This window comes from Asterias amurensis, chromosome 19, assembly GCF_032118995.1.
Source record: "Asterias amurensis chromosome 19, ASM3211899v1".
NCBI classification, from domain to species: Eukaryota; Metazoa; Echinodermata; class Asteroidea; order Forcipulatida; family Asteriidae; genus Asterias; species Asterias amurensis.
The window spans coordinates 6667800-6691736 of record NC_092666.1 but is presented as its reverse complement, the minus strand read 5'-3'; the positions used below and the strand labels follow the sequence as shown (position 1 = coordinate 6691736).

The window sequence follows — 23937 nt, the reverse complement described above, 5'->3', positions numbered from 1 at the left end:
GCATGATGTACTGGTGACTTTACAACACTCTGAACTGCATCCTTCCTTCCATGTTCTAATGTACATGGTGTAAAGTATTTCACTACATCGAGAGGAACAAAACCTTTGGTTGGTTTTGCTGCATTTATGGGTACCGTCACTGAAGAAGATGGAAGAACCTTCATAAGCTGAGAATGATGTTCTAAAGCTGTGACAAATACAAATTGCACTGCCCAACTAAGTGAATGAATTGATTCTTGTTGAGCGGCAGTTGATCAAGTGTCCCATGGTTCATGACTTCTTCATGACCTTACAGGTGAATACACTCAAATATAACACACCACTGAAGTTGAACCCTTGGCTAATATTTTTGCCTATAATCATCAAAAGCCAAATAACGACTTCATCTCCAATACAGAAAACGAACAGCAAGTTTCATCCCATACAATAAACATACACAACTCCTTCCCCTCCATTCATGGGAAGATGTTTTTTTCCTGTGTCACACGAACGCGCGCATTCAAGTGAAAGGCTAGTCTTGCACGAGCGCTCAAATGTACGCTCATAGGGCAGTAATAATCACCCTCAAATACATAGAGGTCGTTCAGACACAGTACCGAGTCGGTTGAACTCATGGTTCAACCCGATCAGGTTCAACCCGATCAAGTTCAACTCTGTGCGTCTGAACGGTATTAAAGTTAATCCGATTCAAGTTCAACCCACAAACATAGACCGTCCAGCGAGGAGGTTTATCTTATAACCGCTTTCAGGTTTTTCTTTTAACACTGTGTGGACAGAATAAAAAAGATCATATCCGGTTTAACTTACAACAGACGACCCATTGACCTCCGTAATCATTACGTAAACACACTGTGACCGATGAACAAGACAATAAACCAGATGTTAGAGGAACGGGGTCAAGTTTGCTTTGACCTCTTAAAACCAAAGATAAATTGTATCGGGTTTTACGCAGTGCTGTCTGAATGCAACAGGAACAACTTTCTTGAAAGTTAAACCATGGAATTAAAATTGGGCCCTGGTTGTGTTAATACATTGACAGAAACGTGGTGCAGGAGTTAAGCATCATGTCATCATCTCTTATGCGTGTGTGTAAATAAAGGCTAATCTGTTGTATATTTTTAGAACTTCTATTATTTTTTGTTATAACTAAACACTCACAGTTTTATACAAGAATGCAATTAGATGTAGTTCAAGGTAAATGAAGCAAGTTTCACTGTCTGTGTATTTAAAGCCAAGTACAATCGTGCTCTCTGCTAAGTTGAGGGAAATATATTCTTTTAAATTAGACTAAAGGAACTTTACAGAATTGGTTTTGCTGACAAAACAGTTGCTGGCAGTGTAAGCACTTTATATAATCCACCAGATATGTAATATAAACTAACAAACCTGTAGAAGTTTGAGATCGATTGGCCATCTGGGTCCGAGAAAATAGTGAAAAACCAAATCACATTTTTGCATTACATCGATGCAAAAAGAAAAATGAATAAAACGCTCACTGAGCGATAAACTCCAAACACAAAATAATTTATTCCTCAACAAATTTATGACATTTAAAGACAATAATATTTCACAGGATGTTTTCTACTATCATCATCATTAGACCGTGTAAGTTTTGTGTAAACCTGTGATCTTCACAATTTTTGTTTCTTACCAATTCTGTAACGTTCCTTTAAAATGAATACTGTAAGCTATCTCTGCTGTCATGATGTAAACTTTATTTGTATTGGGATGTAATAATAATAATATCAGAGGCTTATATAGCGCACGTACATGTATCTACCATACAAGGTACTCAAGGCGCTGAGTATATACAAACTTTCAGAAATATAGGTTATTGAAGTGATGAATTCTGAGACCCAATTATGTAGCACCTTATAAGGGTTTACAAGGTGCTAGAGCGCAACACTTAGGAGAACCCCTTCTCTTTTCGATAAGTGCACTTGGTTCTTTTACATGCGTTACACAACACATGGGACCAACGGCTTTACGTCCCATCCGAAAGACAAAGCAATGGTTTAGTGTCTTGCTTAAGGACACAAGTGTCACGGCTGGGGATTCGAACCCACACTCTGCTGATCAGTAATACCAGTGTTTGAATTCGGTGCTCTTAACTGCGCGGCCACGACACTTCCCCAGAGTTATGGAGTTAAGTTACTTTGGTAGAATAAAACAAGACATGAAATAGACAAGTATCCAGTGAAATATAAACAAACATCTGGTGTAATATTTCAATTACTAAAGGCAACTTTTTCTAGTTCTACAATAATAGTCGAGTACTAAGAAGAACTTGACCAAACATGGGATGAGAGAAAAATCAAATGGTCAAGAAGAATTAGTAAACTGTTCAATTCCAATCTACCTTGCATTCCAACTTAATTTATTATGTTCACTTTTGTGGTTGTCTAGATGTAGCACCCTGATCTAGATGGGAGTTTTCTTATATTAAAGATACTAGACACCTTTAGAAATTGCACAAAATAATAAACCTGTGAAAATTTGGGCTCAATTGGTCGTCGAAGTTGAGATAATAATGGCAGGAAAAACACCCTTGTCACACGAAGTTGTGTGCATTGTACTTGATTTCGAGACCTTGAGTGTGAGGTCTCGAAATCAATTCAAATATTTTACTGAGAAATTCTCAAAAACTATGCTACTTCAGAGGGGGAGCCGTTTCTCACAAAGTCTTTTACTACTAACAGCTCTCCAATGCTCGTTACCAAGTATGTTTATAATTATTTTTTAGTAATTACCAATAGTGTCCAGTGCCTTTAGGGTATTCATTAATAATTAAAGACACACCGTAGTATTTCTAGTTGAAAGGTAGGATTTAAAAAAGCGTGATACTATTTTATTTGAAGAGCACAGTCATTCCGATCCTCTATAGTTTCCAACAAACAGATCAAAACCAACCTATGAATGGTTTATCTTCTTATATGATTATAAATACTGGTAAATGCTTTGACATGGATTGTGGGCATGTTTAAAGACACTGGACACTATTGGTAATTGTCAAAGACCAGTCTTCTCACTTGGTGTATCTCAACATGCATAAAATAACAACTCTGTGAAAATTTGAGCTCAATGAAACAATAAAACACTGTCTCACACAAAGTTGTGTGCTTTCAGATGCTTGATTTAGAGTCCCCAAATTCTGAGGTCTTGAAATCAAATTCGTGGAAAATGACTTCTTTCTCGAAAACTACGTCACTTCAGAGGGAGCCGTTTCTCACAATGTTTTTTACTATCAACCTCTCCCCATTACTCATTACCAAGTAAGGTTTTATGCTAATAATCATTTTGAGTAATTATCAATAGTGTCCACTGCCTTTAAATAGAAAGGCTTTTGATTGCCAATAATTATAAGAACCAAATGTTGGGGATAATTTTTTGCCACACATCCAAGATTGTCCCCCGATTGGTTCATGGTCTCTGGTTAATGGTAGTATTTGAGGCAGCAGTTGGTTGACAGTTGACACTATTATCAATGAAAATAAATTTACACTAAACATGTAGATTTATAATTGGTCATTTAGTTCGTTTAGAATAACTCATTTTGAAAATTAACTTTAAAGACAAAGATATCAGTATAAGCTACATGTATTATCATCTAACGTAGAATTATGCCTTCTATTTTTACACTTATCTGTAACACTAACAGCGCTTAGAAACCTTGTATTAAATGCTACATAAATGCAGCTGTTATTATTGTTATTATTAATTGGTAACTGTTGATGATAAATGATCAGTTTTAATTATCTGAAAGTTCACTGAATAAAAAACTGATGATAAAGTTCATACTAGTGCAATTGGTGAGAGATATCGTCAATCTAATTCAGTGAAATTTAAAAGAACACGTCTTGGATCGGTCGAGTTGGTCTTTGAAAAGCATTTGTAACTGTTTGTTATAAAATGCATAGAAAGATGATTTAAAAGTAGAATACAATGATCCACACAAATTTGCCTCAAAATTGCGTGGTTTTCTTTTTATTTTACTAACACGGTCAGCCATTTATGGGAGTCAAAAAATTGACTCCCATAAATGGCCGACCGTGTAAGTCGACGATGTTAAAGGAAAACTGTGCAATTTAGAGTGATACTTGTATGGATCATTATATTCTACTTTTAAAATATATTTCTTACCAATATGCATTTTATAACAAACGGTTACAAACGCTTTTCAATTACCAACTCCACCGATCCAAGGCAACGTGAACCTTTAATTCCTTGATAAAAATGTATCTACAAGTTATGTTGACTGATGAAATAGTGTTTTTTAGTTTTGTTATTTATGCACCTTTTCATTGAGGCGAGTGTATGTAAGGTACAATGATATGAAAAATTACACTCTCATTGCCTTGCCTATTGAACTGTAGTAGAATGTAATAAGAGAATAAAAGAATAAGACTCTGCTAAGGTCGAAACGTCAAGCCATTAACTATTTTTTCTTTTTGCATATAATGCCATTGGTCTATTTGGTTGGTAAGTTGTTTGCAACAGCTTATTCTATTTTCTCAAGAGAATAAAACACCAACTGATTCTTGAAGTTTTGTATGGAAATTATTTGTGTGAGGTTTTTTCTTTCAGTGTCCCATGTTACTATTATTGATTTCTTATTGTTATCCCTCACTAAGTACAAGATTAACCATAACTTAAATGATTCTTGTTATCTACGATCGAAAGTGACCTTTGATTCACTTGCATATTCTATCATGGTTTTCAAAGGAAGTTTTGACAAGTTCGATCTTGACAAAGTGACAATCAAATTCTTTGTTTCGATTAACATATGAATTTTGAATATCGTTAAATAAACAACTCTAGTCGGCCTAATTGAGACTCATTTTAGTGGACAAATTTTGGAAATTGAGAGTTTGTCTTCGAGAAGAAGGACGTAAGACCTACCCATCAGGCCTACGTGTGATTACTGGATCACTTATTATACTTGCTCCTTTTAATTTTTCACCGATCCCCAATTTGTTTGTATTTGCAGCTCTCGCGAGATTGTTATCCTAACATTCTTGCACAGTTTACCACCTTGCAAGCGTTAGAACATAGATACGACATTTGAGTTTTCTTTTGTAATCAGCGAAAAATGATTGTGTGGTGGAGGGACCATCTATTTCTATAACTCGAGTTGAGTATTTCAAAAATAAGTAGGGTTCATTTGCAGACCCCCCCCCCCCCCCCCACAAAGTCTTGCTTTAATTCAGACTCTACAACACATCCATTAAATGTAATTGTTACCTACTTTGTCACAATGAAAAAGTAGTAGACTCGAGAGTGAGAAAGGATTGAGATAGATCACGACATGGTGTTGTGAGTTTTCAGTTTCTGGGGAGATGATAAGTTTGGGTTTTTAAGAGTTTTTCCTATTTAGCTTTCTGACCTGCAAACAATTTAATAAAAATAAGAAGTTTAGGGGTCTAAATTTATCTGACTGGTTTTCAAGAAACTTTAAAATAGTTAATGAGAATTTTTGAATATTTAGCATTTAACATTGATTACCTACATGGGAGTTTTATTTTATTGTGGAGCACCCTCGATCAGCATAACTTTTAAGTCACGGTACTAATAAAAAAATACCGCCCTCTGTCGACGACAAGGTCAATGTCATCTATGCGGAAATGAATAGGAGTGGAAATTATTGCCAAATTGTGTCGGCGTAGACAAGTTACACACGAAAAACCTGGGGAAAAAACTCCCCATTGCCTACACTGTACACATCTTCAGATTATCATCATTTTTGGAGTATACGTAAGTACATAATTTAACGTTTATCACTCCTTCTTTATTTTTTAGAAATGGGTGGCCGTGTGAATATCGGGCAGGTGGTGTGAGCTAGTCTAAGTCTAGTGTATCGTAGGAGGTCCTGTTGAGCTGTTCATGGCTGGCTCCGCTTTTTTTTTTTAACATCGGTCTCATCACTGTCACCGTGACAGTGATGAGACCGATGTTAAAAGCGGAGCCATTAACAGCTCAACAAGGTGGGCTAGTATCCTGGTGTCATGTGTTTTCAGTAGGATAACAGGAAAATTGTTCACAATCAAAAACTAAACTTTTTTTTTTCAAATCATCTATCCAATTTTTTAACAATAATACTTTAACTTCATGGTGTGTTGAAATTTTTAAAGTTTTGGTTTTACGTTGCGAGAGACAGTCCGCCATTAACAGTGGTTATGCATGCACGACATTGGAGCAACGTCATATGTTTTCACACCTTTCATTGGTTGGTATTTTATTGAATATTCAGAAGCTAGTATGGCGTGCAAAATAAATCAAAAATATTATTCAATTACTACTTAACAAATTTAATTACATTTTTGTCCTAAGGCATGGCTACTATATTAGAATCCAGAAATATCATAAGGCATGAAAGTAAAACACCCCACCCCCTTGAAATACACACACTTCATAACAATCCGTTTTCCCCCATTTCAGACCAGTAATGTTTGGTTTCAGGAGATAAGAAACCAATCTATGATTATTTTCTCTGTAGACTTAATATTTATTACGCTTGGCGGAATGTATTACAGTATGCAGTTTTAAAATCAAATTTTTGTTGTTGTCATTTTCACTTAAAATGTTTTGATTTGTTCCCTTTTATTGGCACACCATAGAATCTCAAATAGTAACCACCTCACATGATCCATCTAGTGACAGCAGAATGAAACTCAATCTAGCAGATAGTAATTTTGTTTTGAACTTTTGAGGTTGGATGATGTTTCTAATGAATCATTTGAATGTTGGCATAATAATGCACTAGTGATTTGTACCAAAAATCAATCATTTTATAAATGTTTGAGCATAACCAACGACAGGAAACTTTATTCTCAGCATGATTAAGCCTGATGAAAATACAGACCAAGAGTAAACTGCATAGCTTCTGTCACCGGTGCAGCTTGCACAATCTCGCGGTAAACGGGAGTCAAAGTTGGGGTTCGAAAACATATGAGGGTCGATAACGTATGACGCTCAATAGTAAAGACACTGAACACTATTATTGGTAATTTTGTCAAAGACCAGTTTTCTCACTTGGTGTATCTCAACATATGCACAAAATAACAAACCTGTACAAATTTGAACTCAATTGGTCGTTGAATTTGCGAGATGATAATGGAAGAAAAAATTACCCTTGTTGTCACACGAAGAGTGTGCTTTCTTTATGGGTACCGGTCACTTCGGCACCTTGCAAATTCGGCACCTGCAAACTCGGCACCCACAACCTCAGCACCTTGCAAACTCGCACCCACAAACTCGGCACATGTATCAAATACAAACTCGGCACGCAGTTGAAAAAGTTTGATTTTCACACTGTGTGGTAGGCCTCGTTTTTATGTTATCAGTCCCACCATCATAGTCCCATAAAAAGCTTGATTCTGTTATAAAGTTATTAGTAATAACATTGCAAATATTATTTGAATATAATTATCGTAAAAAAATAATAATAAATTAGCACTGGAAGGAGTGTGCACACCAAACGATCTAGTGGCGTGTGCCTGCATGCCGTCCATATCACGCACAAAACGGAGCCCTCGAGAAATTATCCGGCCAGTGCCTTTCGGCAAATCACGCTCTGTTAAGAGGCAAAAATCCATTAAAATTATTTACCTGACTATAAAACAAACCCTTATTAAACTTGTTCAGAGCCAAAATCATAAGAAAATGGCACCGTACTTTCACCGACATGCAGCCTACTTGTTGACTAAACACAGCACATGGGGGCCGGACGGTAAACTTCCGGGGGCCCAAATGTTCTCGAAAGTTCAGAATTTTCATCACCCACAGAATTAGTGATTTAACATAGTTTACAAAGCTACCAACTACCAAACCATTTTTCATTGTGTAAGAACACGCACGCTACTTTATTTGTAACCACTTGACTCCTCGAGGTGATAGTAATTTTTCGCTTGGTGCCGAGTTTGTATGGTGCCGACATTCTTGGTGCCGAGTGGGTGCCGAGTGTGCAAGGTGCCGAGTTTGCAAGGTGCCGACTTTGCAAGTGCCAACTTTGCGAGGTGCCCAAGTGTCCGGTATTCTTCTTGATTATGCTTGATTTCGAGACGTCTAATTTGAGGTCTTGAAAAGTTGAAATCAAATTCGGGGAAAATTACCTCTTTCTCGAAAACTACGTCACTTCAGAGTGAGCCGTTTCTCACAATGTTTTATACTATCAACCTCTCCCCATTACTTGTTACCAGGTAAGGTTTTATGCTAATCATTATTCTGAGTAATATCCAATAGTGTCCACTGCCTGCCTGGAGCTTTTAAATATTATTTGTGTACGGCATGGAGGTAGAAATACTAAATTTCTACCTCCATGTGTACAGTTAGTATCACAACTTTGTTGAAAGGTAGTGTTGTTGATTTGTTTTGGACGGTCAAATGCCGATTTTGAATACTCAATTTATACTTTGATTTTTTTTTAAGTAAAAAGATCTGGATTCCTTTGAAATTTTAGATGAAAACGATGTCTGTTGTTTTAAAAATTAGCAAAAACTTTTCACAAGAATATCAATTGTCAGTTGCATTAACTTTTGTAGCAAGGTGACAGCGGGCACCAACTGCATATTTAGCTAGCTGCAAAATTTCTACCTCCATGACTGCAGCATGTGCGAATGAACATCATAATTTCTAATTCTATGATTCAAATTTCCATTTTCAATCAAGCATCCGAAATCTGAGAAACATAAAATATGCGTAAATTGTTAACAGTTGTAGATGATTGTGAACAATTATCGAAACCACATTATTGCTGGGGATTTCTGTCTCACTCAACAGCTAACAAGTACGTTTTTATGGGCTTTTCGTTGTTGAGAGTATTTATCAATCTATGAGAAGTGTCATTAGATTAGTGCTACCTTTTTTTACATTTTATTGATAAGGGTGGGTGGTCAGCTTTCTCAAATTCTCACCCTTCCTTCAGTTCATGGCTGTCTTCACTGTAAAGATATTTTTTGCTTTTTCCAAGAAGTGGCTGAGTTTGATGTGGCATATGGGTCATCACATATAATTGTAAAGACACTGAACATTATTGGTAATTTTGATTGGTAAGAGAAGCAGTTAAGTGTCTTGCACAGGGACACAAGTGTCACGACCGGGATTCGAACCCACACTCTGCTGAACAGAAGCACAAAGTGCTTAAGTTGGGTGCTCTTATCCGCTCGGCCACGACACCTTATAATATAACCTTTTCAATAAACGACTGATAAAAAGACTTGTTAGGATAATTGAAGACTTGAAAAGCTGTCCACACATGGAGCACATTGAGGAGGGCATCTTATGGATGGATCATGTGACTAGAGAGAAGTTCCACACTCAGCTGTTGAACAATAAAAGAGGATTTCTTAGGTCTTGTCATGAGTTGATATTACTCGTTATAACTCGATTATTAACACAGTCAGACAAGGAAAAGTTCAAAACCTGAATTTATATCACCATGCATCTTTATTGTTTTAGAACATTTCTTTGAATTCTTGCTCTCAAAATTAGGTTTGTCAAGCAACTCAACATGGACTTTGTAATGGGCTAGGACTTCAGTGAAGATGTTTCGTCTTTTGGACTATTGGGTGAATGAGCCTGGCTAAAGCACTGATTGGTCCTTGAACTGAAGGTAAGAGACTACATCATATAACTGACCAGTATTTCATGAACTTTGACATCTAATCAGAAATATATTGTTTGTCGTGATCCATAGACAAGAATGAAACACGAAAAGGCATCTGAGTCAATATCTTTCTTTGATTCCTAAGATTGTGTCAGATAATGGCTGACCAGAGTGAGGAGACCATGAAAGAGGAGGAGATGGCCAGGCAATCTCAAGAACTAGAACAAAGATTAATGGCTGTTGTTGAAAATATTCAACCATCACCAGAAACAAGGGACTTAGTGAGAGCAGAAAACACACAAATGCTTCAAGGTAGGCCTATAAACTTACTGTGCATAATTTGAAATGTATTTATCTGTAGATGAGTTATGTAATAATGGGCACCATTGTCTATAAAAACAATATCTTATTTGATTTGATATCTTGTTTTATTCCTTAAAGGATGCGGATACTTTTTCAAAATGTCCACAGATTGACATTAAATTTACAAGGTTTGAAGATAATGATAGTAGAAAGCTTCCCTTCAAATATTACATACTGAGGTGCTGTAGTTTTTGAGAAATGAATAAAACAAGTCACAAAATAATTTTCGTTTTAGTAAGACGAAAATTTTTTTAGCATGTAAAAACGTAAAACATGATACTAGAGAGGTTTCGCAGAGTCACCGATACTCTTACGTGAACGTGTACGTCATAATAGGTCATCACTTTTTGAGGTCCATGTGGCGTATAACCGTTGTACACAAGTTAGAATAGTTGCCCAAAATGGGAATCTGTCGCCATACACGTAAGTAAACAACGAGTATATTTTGTTCATGTTTTTGTAGCGGATTGTTATTTTCAAATGTACCAGGTTTTCACCATGTCTATAAGAGGTATCATACATGGACGTAGTTGGACATTTGTTAACCACCATGCTTCAGAAAAAGACAAACGGCGATTGTCCATGGGTGCAGCCATTTGGTTAATAGCGCCCTCTTGAGCCTCAAGTTGAGGGTATTCGTTAGAATTTTGCGAAACAAAACTACACAGCTCACTTGACGCGAACACGTACGGTTCGATATCTGTATGTGTATTCATATCCGCAACTCTGCGAAACCTCTCTATCATACCATAACATACCATAACTAGTTAATACCTTTTTACATGCTAAAAATGAGACGAAAATTATTTTTGTGACATTGTTTTACTCATTTCTAAAAAACTACAGCACCTCAGTAAGTAATATTTTAAAGGAAGTTTTCTACTATCATTATCTTCAAACCGATTAAGTTAAATGTAAATCTGTGGCCATTATGTTTTGTGTTAGAAAAAAGTACACACACCCTTTTAAACTAGAAAATACACCCAACACCCTGGAGAAGGGATATAACATCAATTTTAAATTAATAAAGAGTTGGCATGGTTGGTAGTATACAAATAATGATTGTTATGAGTGCAATGGTGCAAATATTTTCGTGAGTTGAAAGGTGGAATGTTCTATTCAACGAGGCGGAGCCGAGTTGAATTGAACATTCCACCTTTCAGCAGATGAAATTACACTGTTTCTTTTGGTTCGGTCTGCTGGGATTTAACAGTGACTATGTGCGTTCTGTACAGCTATTTTGAGACATGCAGACGCTGTATGTAGTATGTGCCTTGCAGTTCAGTAACACTGCTGCATTGGCAAACACGCGCGCACAGTGATGTTTTTACTCACTGTGCAATAGTACTTTTCGGATGGAACGAAAAATACACGGTGAATGGAACGAAAAATGCACGGTGGGTGACGTAAGCGTGCAATAGTACTTTTATTTGCTATCATGTGACGGACAATCATCCAATCAAATGGCAAGCATCTGCTTGGGTGTTATATAAAGAGGATTAATTTTAACCTAACTATTTGTAGAATGAATTTCCTTCAACTCGGCAGATATGCAAATACTTGGCTAAGCATGGCACACTACCTTAAGGCTTTTTTCTGAGAGGCCAGTAGTTAGATATTTCTTATAAATTCTACCATTCTTTTACAAAAAGTATCATGCACGTTTTTTTCTAAACAAATTATACATGGGACATGACATACAAAATGCATAAATTAATTATTCTTGGACACAGTGTGGACAAGTTTGTAAATGACATTCTTAAAGGCAGTGGACACTATTGGTAATTACTCAAAATAATTATTAGTGAAACCTTACTTGGTAACGAGTAATGGGGAGAGGTTGTTAGTATAAAACATTGTGAGAAACCGCTCCCTCTGAAGTAACGTAGTTGTCGAGAAAAGAGTAGTTTAGTTGTCGAGAAAGAAGTATTTTTCCACGAATTTGATTTTGAGGCCATAGAATTATATTTTGAGGTCTCGAAATCAAGCATCTGAAAGCACACAACTTCGTGTGAAAAGGGTTATTTCTTTCATTATTATCTCGCAACTTTGACGACCAATTGAGGTAAAATTTTAACAGGTTAGTTATTTTATGCATATGTTGAGATACACAAAGTGAGAAGACTGGTCTTTGACAGTTACCAATAGTGTCCAGTGTCTTTAAATGCTTTAACAAAACTACACCTTATTATGTTACCACTTTACTGTCACATTACACTCCTCCATGATTTCTTAGGTCCACACTTGACATCACTCGCTTGAATAATACCCGAGCAAACAAAGTTCCAGGTCAAATTTGCATTCAGTGTAGCTGGGCTGATGATTAGGAACAATCTCCCTACTGCCATTATGGAATCTAATACTCTATCTGCTTTTTTGTAAAGTCCTTAAGAGTCACCTTTATTCCATGTTTAATTTTGTTCCAGTGCGCTATGATCTTTATGGAATAGCGCTTTAGTAATTTGAATTGTTATGTTGTTATGTTTTGTAGAAATGACTTTCCTTCATTGCCCCTACAGCAGAAAATCAATTAGGTCAAGGAACCTGTTTGATGGCCAACCAGTCTTTGGCTCTACACCGTATTGAAGGCAGTGGTAATTTGGCTGTTGGTAATCCTACTAACTGTACGTTCAACATCCTACAGCTGAAGCCAGGAGCAACAGGTAAGGCACAAACATGAAGATATTTTGTAGATTGGTTTCTTTCTTTTAAATGAACATTACAGAATTGGTAAGAAACAAACATCGTGAAGATCACAGATTTACCTAAAACTTACACGGTTTAATGATAATGATAGTAGAAAACATCCCTTGAAATATTTTTTTGGGAAATGTCATATTTAATGTAAAATAAATATACTTAGTTTGTGTTTGAAGTTTATCGCTCAATGAGCGTTTTATTCATTTTTATTGTGGCATGGATGCAATGCACAATTTGTGATCGGTTTTTCACTGTTCTCTTGTGACCTAGATGGTCAATCAATCTCAAACTTCTACAGGTTTGTCAGTTAATGTATAACGTGGATTACATAAAGCGCTTACACTGCCAGCATTTGTTTTGTTAGCAAAAACCAATTCTATAATGTTCCTTTAAGTTACAAATGTAGAACAAATTAAACATGAATTAGAATTTTATTAGAATTTTTATAGTGGAAAAGACAAAGGTGGAAATTGTTTGTTTTGATTTATATCCAAAACATCGGAACAGAGGAATTCGATAGTAGAGATAATTTTATATTCAATTATTGTCACCGTGTTGATGATAACAATAATAAGCCGTGGACAAATTGTGTTTTATCGACCCGGTAGTTTATTTGCACTCAGCGAGGAGCAGGTGAACTAGAATGTCAAATAATGAAATAGATAATTAATATATAAATACGTAATTAACTCAATAATAAATCAAAGTACCAGAAAGATATTTAAAGAAAACACGCAATCAGAGGTTTCCGGAAAGATTATACAAAAATGAACGGTAAATAGTTTCCAGAAAAGATTAAAGGAAATTAGCAATCGGGGGTTTCCAGAAGGATTAAAGAAAGCAATTATTAAAAGCTTGAACAATTCTACTTCACAACAATTCGGTATCAAACGATGAACAATTATAACAATTATAGACTGTACTAAATTAACACTTACAAATTGTTACCGTGGAAATCACTTTAACACAGTGGGAAACTTAACGGCGATGTACAGATAGGTTTACAGGAGTTTACAGGAGTTTACGGCGGCATACTGATATAACAAAACTGTTGGGAAATACACACATGATAATATAAGTAATTTTAAGAAACAAATATGTTGGGTACAAAAATAGGACTTAGAAGAATAAAACAGCTTTGCCTAGTGGCGCCAAAAAATCTTAGCAATCCAAAAAATTTGTGCCAGATCTATTTAGGATCCCAAAATTACAGCTTTTGGATGAACCAGAAAAATAACTCCAACTAGCCAAAATCATCGTAATAAAAAGGAAATAATTTACAATAACCAATACATTTATATAATTGAAATAAGTGACATTAAATATTATACAATGAAGAAATACTACTTACGAAAACGGCAATGAAAACTAGCTGGGGTTGTCTACAAAAAATACGGCGAACTTAACCAAACGAAACCAGGAAAAGAAATGACTTAGAAATACCGGCACCCCAATACCTGTGTACAGAAATAATATGGGCTTGCCACACCTTAAAACAAATTCCTAAGATGCCCGCAGGCGATTGGCTGTGGTCACTGAACTTTGACTTTATGCAAACAAGGATAAGCTGATAAACGTAAGAGAAACGTATAAATTGTAAACAACAATATAAACACATCACCGGTGGGAGATGACAACTATAATAATATATATTGTGATGAGGTTCGCAGTTACACCATCAAAAATATTGTCTGTAAAATGAGCTAGTACTGAATTTAATACATCATGGAGTGAGGTTTCTTGATATGTATCCAGATTGTGCATCCATTGTGCTACATTTTGCTTGTAAATAGTTCAGCTACTCAAGAGTTTTCTCTATAATTTATCATCTAATCTTAATAACCGTTATTTCTTTCTTTAACTTTGTCTTCCAGAGAATATTTTACCTGCATTGGAGAAACTAACTGCCACTTTACAACAGAAACAAGCTTTGGATTCAGCAGTAAAACCAACAGGTAATTTAATCAACCAAAACATGTCAAATCTTGGATAGTCATTATTATACCCACACTGATCATTAAGAGAAGAAGTTTGCTGTGTTGTTTTTTTCTGGCAGTTTCTGCTGAAAGGGCCTTGGTGGCAATGATTTGATAAGGAGGCTTGCAGCGTCAAGAAATCTCTGAAATTAATGTGGGCCCCCGTCACAACACTCCCAGTTTAGACCTAAAATTTCTAAAAGATTGCCAGTATCTTATGGGCTTTCCTTAAACTTTGTTTGTTTTTATACATTGATGAAAATAAAACCATGATATGTTGATATTTGATCATCAAACATGCCCTTTAAACTGTGTTGTAGGGTCTGACCAAGAGTGCACTCCACCCAAGATTCCAAAGCTAGTTGACTCCTCCCAAGCTACTGCCACTGCCAGTGGAACGTCAATACAACCCAAAACTTCAGGTAAGTACATGGTGTCATTTCTTGTGATGGTCAACTTGGGACAAGATGAGACATGATTGCAGATTAGCTTTACTAAAAAGTCAACATACCCAAGTAATGCAAACAATAAATGGATGCAGATATCGTTTGTGATTCCTAAAAAAACCTCCAAGCAGCCAAGTGAAACAATTTAAATAAGGGAATAAAAGGGTAGCAACGAGTTCTTTAACGGCCGTTTAAATCCGGCAAGGTCGTTGCCGTGTGATAGGGCCTTTATCGCATGGCAACGATCCTGCAAGGTTTTAAACGGACGTTTATGATCGAGTCACTACTCTTATTCTCATTCATAAATGCCCTTTTGTTAAAAAACATTAAAACAATACAATTATAGACACTTTGACAATGAAAATTCGAGGTTTGAAGTATTTTTGTCAAAAACTTTGTGAAGAATCTGTTTCATGCACGTGGGTTGTGTGTACGCGCGCGCGCTTAGAAATAGCTTACGCGCGCGCGCTTAGAAATAGCTTACGTGCGCGCGCTTAGAAATAGATTACTAATAGCTATGAATTGTGCGCTCTGTGTGATATATTGGTGTACGCGCACGCCCGACTCGCGGAAGTCAGCTGGTTATAAACAGCTCCAGCTGGTCCTTATCAACCGTTTAAACACCCCCTTGTGACGCGCTCTCCACCAATAGGAGAAGAGAAACTGTAAGGGGCGTGTTTATGAATCAAGATTAATTGTTCCATATCATGTTTTTTGTTTACAATCAGATGATGGAAGTGTGCAAGGAGCCCATTCGACAAACGATCCAGCCCAGGTCGCTGCAAAGAGTTGTGGAAAGGCAATAAGAACTCATTATAGGAAAACAGGTAGCTATGTGAAACTGATACCATGGGAGGATGATGACACGAAACACATCAAAGATATCTTTACAGAATTAACATTGGAGAAATCTGGAAAGAAACTGGAGTCATATAAGGATATTTTCCTTCAGAAAACAAGAGATGGTGATTGCATAAATCAGGCTGTTTTGAGTGGGTTAGCTGGAAGAGGGAAGTCTACCCTCATTGATAAGATGGCTTATGATTGGGCATGTGGTGAAGCACTGCAGCAGTTTGAGCTTGTATTTGTTATAAGAATGAGTGCAGTTGAACAAAGCACAGAGCTAGTTGACTCAATTTTTGACCAACTTTTAAGCGGAGTAACAAGTGTAGATAAGAACTCGTTGAGTTCTTTTATCAGTCACAATCAAGAGAAAGTACTGTTCTTGTTTGATGGCTTTGATGAGTTGAAGACCCGTGCCCTTGATAAAGCCTTATTTGGTTCAATTCTAAAGATCCTGAACCGTAAGAAAGACAGAGAGTGTTTTGTTGTAGTTACCACTCGCCCCTCTCACTATGATAAATTAGTGACAAGATCATTAATTCAAGAGCCTTTCACACAGGTCAAGGTTGAAGGTTTTGATAGTGAAGATATCAAGAAGTATGTGAAGAGATTTTACTCGGATGAACATGACAAAGCAGAAGGGCTTATTCGGAGGATCAAATCCTCAAATGCTTTATCTGATTTGGCAAAGAGTCCAATGCTACTTCTGTTGATGTGCATTTTGTGGAGAGAGGATTCTAAACTCCCAGAAACAATGTCTCGTATCTACAGTGAGGCATTGGAGTACATATTTCACAGAAAAACTGATATGTCATCAAATGAGATATCAAAAGTAACAAATGAACTTGGAAAGATTGCCTTGCTTGGTCTTCTTGCTCCAGAACAACAGCTTGCTTTTCCTGAGCAAGTGTTTGAACCAAATGTGCTTGAATCTGCCATAAAAGCAGGTATTCTTACAAGACAAAAGGTCTTGAAGGGAATGAAAAGTCACAACAGCATTCAATTCCTTCATAAGACTTTTCAAGAGTGTTGTGCTGGTAAATACTTACAAAGCTTGTTAGAAACAGACCCGGTGGAATTCCAAAAGAGCCTGGATGAAATGATCATTTCTAGAAGTGGTGACTTTCATTATATTTTGCGGTTTTGTGCTGGTGACAACATGACATGTACAAATAGCATTTTACAAACACTTGCTAAAGTACCAGGCTGGATGGAAATCGGCCTTGACTACTACTTTGAGGGTCAGACAAAAGATTTACCCCCAGTGGAGTTCATGAAGTCTGTTCTAACAGATCATATAGACATTAATTTTTGGAACAGGGACACTCTTAACTCATTCACATATTTGCTTAGAAATGTTCACACATGCACAGTGGAAAACAAACAAACTGATTATCTTGAGAAGGTACAGTCAGTAGTGATACATTCCTGTCACTTGGGTGGGTGTATGTCAGACTTGGTAGACTCTATGAGCTTAATGACGAATCTTTCAACAGTGACTTTGGATGAATGCGAATTGAATGAGAGTACTGAAGAATATTCTGCTTTATCAGGAGCAGCCTCATCTGCTGCATCATGGGCCCATCACTTCAAGAAGATGAAGAACCTTAAGAGGCTTGTCTTGATTTGCTGCTCATTGACAGGTGAAGATATGACACATATTGCTCCTGCACTGTGTGATCTGCCCAACTTGGTTGAGTTGGATCTTTCGATGAATGAATCCCTTGGAGGTTCTGCTGCATCATGGGCCCATCACTTCAAGAAGATGGAGAACCTTATGACGTTTAATTTGAATTACTGCTCATTGACAGGTGGAGATATGACACATATTGCTCCTGCACTGTGTGATCTGCCCAGCTTGGTTAAATTGGATCTTGGGGGAAATACATCCCTTATTGGTTCTGCTGCATCATGGGCCCTTCACTTCAAGAAGATGAAGAACCTTAAGAGGCTTTTCTTGAGTGACTGCTTATTGACAGGTGAAGATATGACACATATTGTTCCTGCACTGTGGGATCTGCCCAACTTGGTTGAGTTGCATCTTTCGATAATTGGATCCCTTGGTGGTTCTGCTGCATCATGGGCCCATCACTTCAAGAAGATGAAGAACCTTCAGAGGCTTTTCTTGAGTGACTGCTCATTGACAGGTAAAGATATGACACATATTGTTCCTGCACTGTGGGATCTGCCCAACTTGGTTGACCTGGATCTTTCAGAAAATAAATCCCTGGGTGGTTCTGCTGCATCATGGGCCCATCACTTCAAGAAGATGGAGAACCTTCAGAAGCTTGTCTTGAATGGCTGCTTATTGACAGGTGAAGATATGACACATATTGATCCTGCACTGTGTGATCTGCCCAACTTGGTTGAGTTGGATCTTAAGAAAAAATAAATCACTTGGTGGTTCTGCTGCATCATGGGCCCATCACTTCAAGAAGATGAAGAACCTTCAGAAGCTTTACTTGAGGTTCCCTTTTTTGACGAGTGAAGATATGACACATATTGATCCTGCACTGTGTGATCTTCCCAACTTGGTTGAGTTGGATCTTTCAGAAAATAGATCCCTTGGTGGTTCTGCTGCATCATGGGCCCATCACTTCAAGAAGATGGAGAACCTTCAGAAGCTTTACTTGAGCTTCTGTTTACTTGAAGATGAAGATGTTACACATATTGATAATGCATGGCGTGGTTTGCCCCATTTGGTCATAAATGAATAATTCTCAATGGATGATCCAAAGATTTTGAAAAATTTGTGAAAAAGACGGCTAGCTTTAAGACAAGCTAAACCTCAACGGTCCTCATGCATGATGTAATGGTGACTCTACAACACTCTGCACTGCATCCTTCCTTCCATGTTCTAATGTACATGGTGTAAGGTATTATCAATACATCGAGATGAACGAAACCTTTGGCTGGTTCCGCTGCAATATGGGTACCATCACTAAAGAAGATGGAAGAACCTTCATAAGCTGAGCATGATGTTCCGAAGCTGTGACAAATACAAATTGCACTGCCCAACTAAGTGGTTGAAATGATTCTTGTTGAGCAGCAGTTGATCAAGTGTCCCATGGCTCTGACTTCTTCATGTCCTTATAGGTGAATACACTCAAATATAACACACCACTGAAGTTGAACCCGTGGCTTATAATTTTGCCTATAATCATCAAAAGCCAAATAACGACATCATCTCTAATACAGAAAACGAACAGCAAGTTTCACAATAAACATACACAACTCCTTCCCCTCCATTCATGGGAAGATGTTTTTTCCCTTTGTCACACGAATGCGCGCATTCAAGTTGGCTAGTCTTGCACCGCGTTCATAATGTACGTTCAGACACAGTACTAAAGTTGGTTGAACTCATGGTTCAACCTGATCAAGTTCAACTCTGTGTGTCTAAAGTAAGACCGAATCGAGTTCAACCCACAAAACATAGACCGTCCAACGAGGGGGTTTATCTTGAAACCGCTTTCAGGTTTTTCTTTTAACACTGTGTGGACAGAATAAAAAAGACCATATCCGGTTTCACTCACAACAGACGACCCATTGACCTCCGTAATCATTACGTAAACACACTGTGACCAATGAACAAGACAATAAACCAGATGTTAGAGGAACGGGGTCAAGTTTGCTTTGACCTCTTAAAACCAAAGATAAATTGTATCGGGTTTTACGCAGTGCTGTCTGAATGCAACGGGAACAACTTTCTTAAAAGTTAAACCATGGAATTAAAATTGGGCCCTGGTTGTGTTAATACATTGACAGAAACGTGGTGCAGGAGTTAAGCATCATGTCATCATCTCTTATGTGTGTGTGTAAATAAAGGCAAATCTGATGTATATTTTTAGAACTTCTATTATTTTTTGTTATAACTAAACACTCACAGTTTTATACAAGAATGCAATTAGATGTAGTTCAAGGTAAATGAAGTTTCACTGTCTGTGTATTTAAAGCCAAGTACAATTGTGCTCTCTGCTAAGTTGAGGGAAAGATATTCTTTTAAATTAGACTAAAGGAACTTTACAGAATTGATTTTGCTGACAAAACAGTTGCTGGCAGTGTAAGCACTTTATGTAATCCACCAGATATGTAATATAAACTAACAAACCTGTAGAAGTTTGAGATCGATTGGCCATCTGGGTCCGAGAAAATAGTGAAAAACCAAATCACATTTTTGCATTACAATCAATGCAAAAAGAAAAATGAATAAAACGCTCACTGAGCGATAAACTCCAAACACGAAATAATTTATTCCTCAACAAATATATGACATTTAAAGACAATAATATTTCACAGGATGTTTTCTACTATCATCATCATTAGACCGTGTAAGTTTTATGTAAACCTGTGATCTTCACAATTTTTGTTTCTTACCAATTCTGTAACGTTCCTTTAAAACGAATACTGTAAGCTATCTCTGCTGTCATGATGTAAACTTTATTTGTGTTGGGATGTAATAATAATAATATCAGAGGCTTATATAGCGCACGTACATGTATCTACCAAACAAGGTACTCAAGGCGCTGAGTATATACAAACTTTCAGAAATATAGGTTATTGCAGTGATGAATTCTGAAACTGAATTATGTAGCACCTTATAAGGGTTTACAAGGCTAGGGCGCATACAGCAGCCACAGCCAGGAACACCGGGGCTAACCCCTTCTCTTTTTTTCGATAAGTGCACTTGGTTCTTTTACATGCGTTACACAACACATGGGACCAACGGCTTAACGTCTCATCCGAAGGACAAAGCAATGGTTTAGTGTCTTGCTTAAAGCATTCGGGTACTTTTTCAAAATGTCCACAGATTTACATTAATCTTACAGGGTTTGAAGATAATGATAGTGGAAAGCTTCCCTTTGAATACTACTAACTAAGGTTGTGTAGTTTTTGAGAAATGAGTAAAACAAGTCATAAAATCATTTTGGTCTAATGAGACCAAAATGATTTTAGCATGTAAAATCCCCTTAACTAGTTATGATATTATACTAAAACCATAGCATAACTGGTTAATACGTTTTTTATGCTAAAACTGAGACGAAAATTACTACTTTTACTCATTTCTCAAAAACTACAGCACCTCAGTAAGTAAAATTTAAAGGGAAGCTTTCTACTATCATAATCTTCAAACTGTAAGTTTAATGTAAACCTGTTAGGAAAAAGTACATATACCCTTTGGAAACAAGTGTCACGGCTGGGGATTCGAACCCACACTCTGCTGATCAGTAATACCAGTGTTTAATTCGGTGCTCTTAACTGCGCGGCCACGACACTTCCCCAGAGTTATGGAGTTAAGTTACTTTGGTATAATAAAACAAGACATGAAATAGACAAGTATCCAGTGAAATATAAACAAACATCTGGTGTAATATTTCAATTACTAAAGGCAACTTTTTCTAGTTCTACAATAAAAGTCGAGTACCAAGAAGAACTTGACCAAACATGGGATGAGAGAAAAATCAAATGGTCAAGAAGAATTAGTAAACTGTTCAATTCCAATCTACTTTGCATTTCAATTTTATTTATTATGTTCACTTTTGTGGTTGTCTAGATGTAGCACCCTGATCTAGATGGGAGTTTTCTTATAATAAAGACACTATAGACACCTTTGGAAATTGCACAAAATAATAAACCTGTGAAAATTTGAACTCAATTGGTCGTCAAAGTTGAGATAATAATGGATGGATCAAAACACCCTTTTCACACGAAGTTGTGTGCTTTCGGTGTTTGATGTCGAGACCTTGTGTGTGAGGTCTCAAAATCAATTCAAATATTTTACTGAGAAATTACTCCTTCTCAAAAACTATGCTACTTCAGAGGGGGAACCGTTTCTCACAAAGTTTGTTTACACTACTAACAGCTCTCCATTGCTCGTTACCAAGTATGTTAATAATTATTTTTGAGTAATTACCAATAGTGTCCAGTGCCTTTAGGGTATTCATTAATAATTAAAGACACACCGTAGTATTTCTAGTTGAAAGGTAGGATTTAAAAAAGCGTGATACTATTTTATTTGAAGAGCACAGTCATTCCGATCCTCTTTAGTTTCCAACAAACAGATCAAAACCAACCTATGAATGGTTTATCTTCTTATATGATTATAAATACTGGTAAATCCTTTGACATGGATTGTGGGCATGTTTAAAGACACTGGACACTATTGGTAATTGTCAAAGACCAGTCTTCTCACTTGGTGTATCTCAACATGCATAAAATAACAAACCTGTGAAAATTTGAGCTCAATGAAAGAACAACACACTGTGTCACACTAAGTTGTTTGCTTTCAGATGCTTGATTTTGAGTCCCCAAATTCTAAATCTGAGGTCTTGAAATCAAATTCGTGGAAAATTACTTCTTTCTTGAAAACTACGTCACTTCAGAGGGAGCCGTTTCTCACAATGTTTTTTTTACTATCAACCTCTCCCCATTACTCGTTACCAAGTAAGGTTTTATGCTAATAATCATTTTGAGTAATACCAATAGTGTCCACTGCCTTTAAATAGAAAGACTTTTGATTGCCAATTATATAAGAACCAAATGTTGGGGATAATTTTTTGCCACACATCCAAGATTGTCCCCCGATTGGTTCATGGTCTCTGGTTAATGGTAGTATTTCAGACAGCAGTTGGTTGACAGTTGACACTGTTATCAATGAAAAATTTACACTAAACATGTAGATTTATAATTGGTCATTTAGTTCGTTTAGAAGAACTTATTTGGAATATTAACTTTAAAGACAAAGATTTCAGTATAAGCTACATGTATTATCATCTAACGTAGAATTTTGTCTTCTATTTTACACTTATCTGTAACACTAACAGCGCTTAGAAACCTTGTATTAAACGCTACATAAATGCAGCTATTATTATGGTTATTATTAATTGGTACCTAATGATCAGCAATTTCGAGTGATACTTGTATGGATCATTATATTCTACTTTTAAAATATATTTCTTACCAATATGCATTTCATAACAAACGGCTTCAAACGCTTTTCAATGACCAACTCGACCGATCCAAGGCAACGTGTTCCTTTAACTCCTTGATAAAATGTGTCTACAGATTATTTATGTTGACTGATGAAACAGTGTTGTTTATAGTTTTGTTATTTATGTTCCTTTTCATTGAGGCGAGTGTATGTAAGGTACAATGCTAAGAAAAATTACACTCTCATTGCCTTGCCTATTGAACTGTTGTAGAACACTCTAAAAACTCCCGGGTCAGAATTGACACCGGATTTGGGTCCCAGGGGGCCAGACCCATTTCTGGGTCAGTTTGACCCGGAATCCGTGTCAATGTGTCCCGGAATCCGATTCAAAATCCCCGTATTTAACCAAATTTCTGGTCACAATGACACGGATTCCGGGTCACATTTATATGGATTCCGGGTCAAACAGGCCCAGAAATGGGTCTGGCCCCCTGGGACCCAAATCCGGGTCAATTCTGACACGGGATTCTTGGAGTGAATGTAATGAGAGAATAAAAGAATAAGACTTGGCTTAGGTCGAAATGTCAGGCCATTAACTATTTTCTTTCCATTTTGTTGGTAAGTTGTTTGCAACAGCTTATTCTATTTTCTCAAGAGAATAAAACACCAACTTATTCTTGAAGTTTTGTATGGAAATTATTTGTGTGAGATTTTTTTCTTTCAGTGTCCCATGTTACTATTATTGATTTCTTATTGTTATCCCTCACTAAGTACAAGATTAGCAATAACTTAAATGATTCCTGTTATCTACGATCGAAAGTGACGTTTGATTCGCTTGCATATTCCATTATACAGGGTTTTCAAAGGATGTTTTGACAAGTTCGATTTTGACAAAGTGACATTCAGATTATTCGAGTTTTGTTTCAATTCACAACATGAAGAAGAATTTGGTTTGAAATATCGTTTAAGGAACACGTTGCCTCGGATCGGTCGAGTTGGTCTTTGAAAAGCGTTTGTAACCGTTTGTTATAAAATGCAGAATATCTTTTAAAAGTAGAATACAATGATCCACTCACATTT

The 23937-nt window shown here is 36.7% G+C and overlaps 1 pseudogene; it reads left to right on the top strand.

Moving 5' to 3' along the window:
• The first annotated feature begins 5631 nt into the window (after positions 1 to 5631).
• On the top strand, positions 5632 to 23790 carry LOC139951630 (leucine-rich repeat-containing protein 31-like; annotated as a pseudogene).
• The last annotated feature ends 147 nt before the right edge of the window (positions 23791 to 23937 follow it).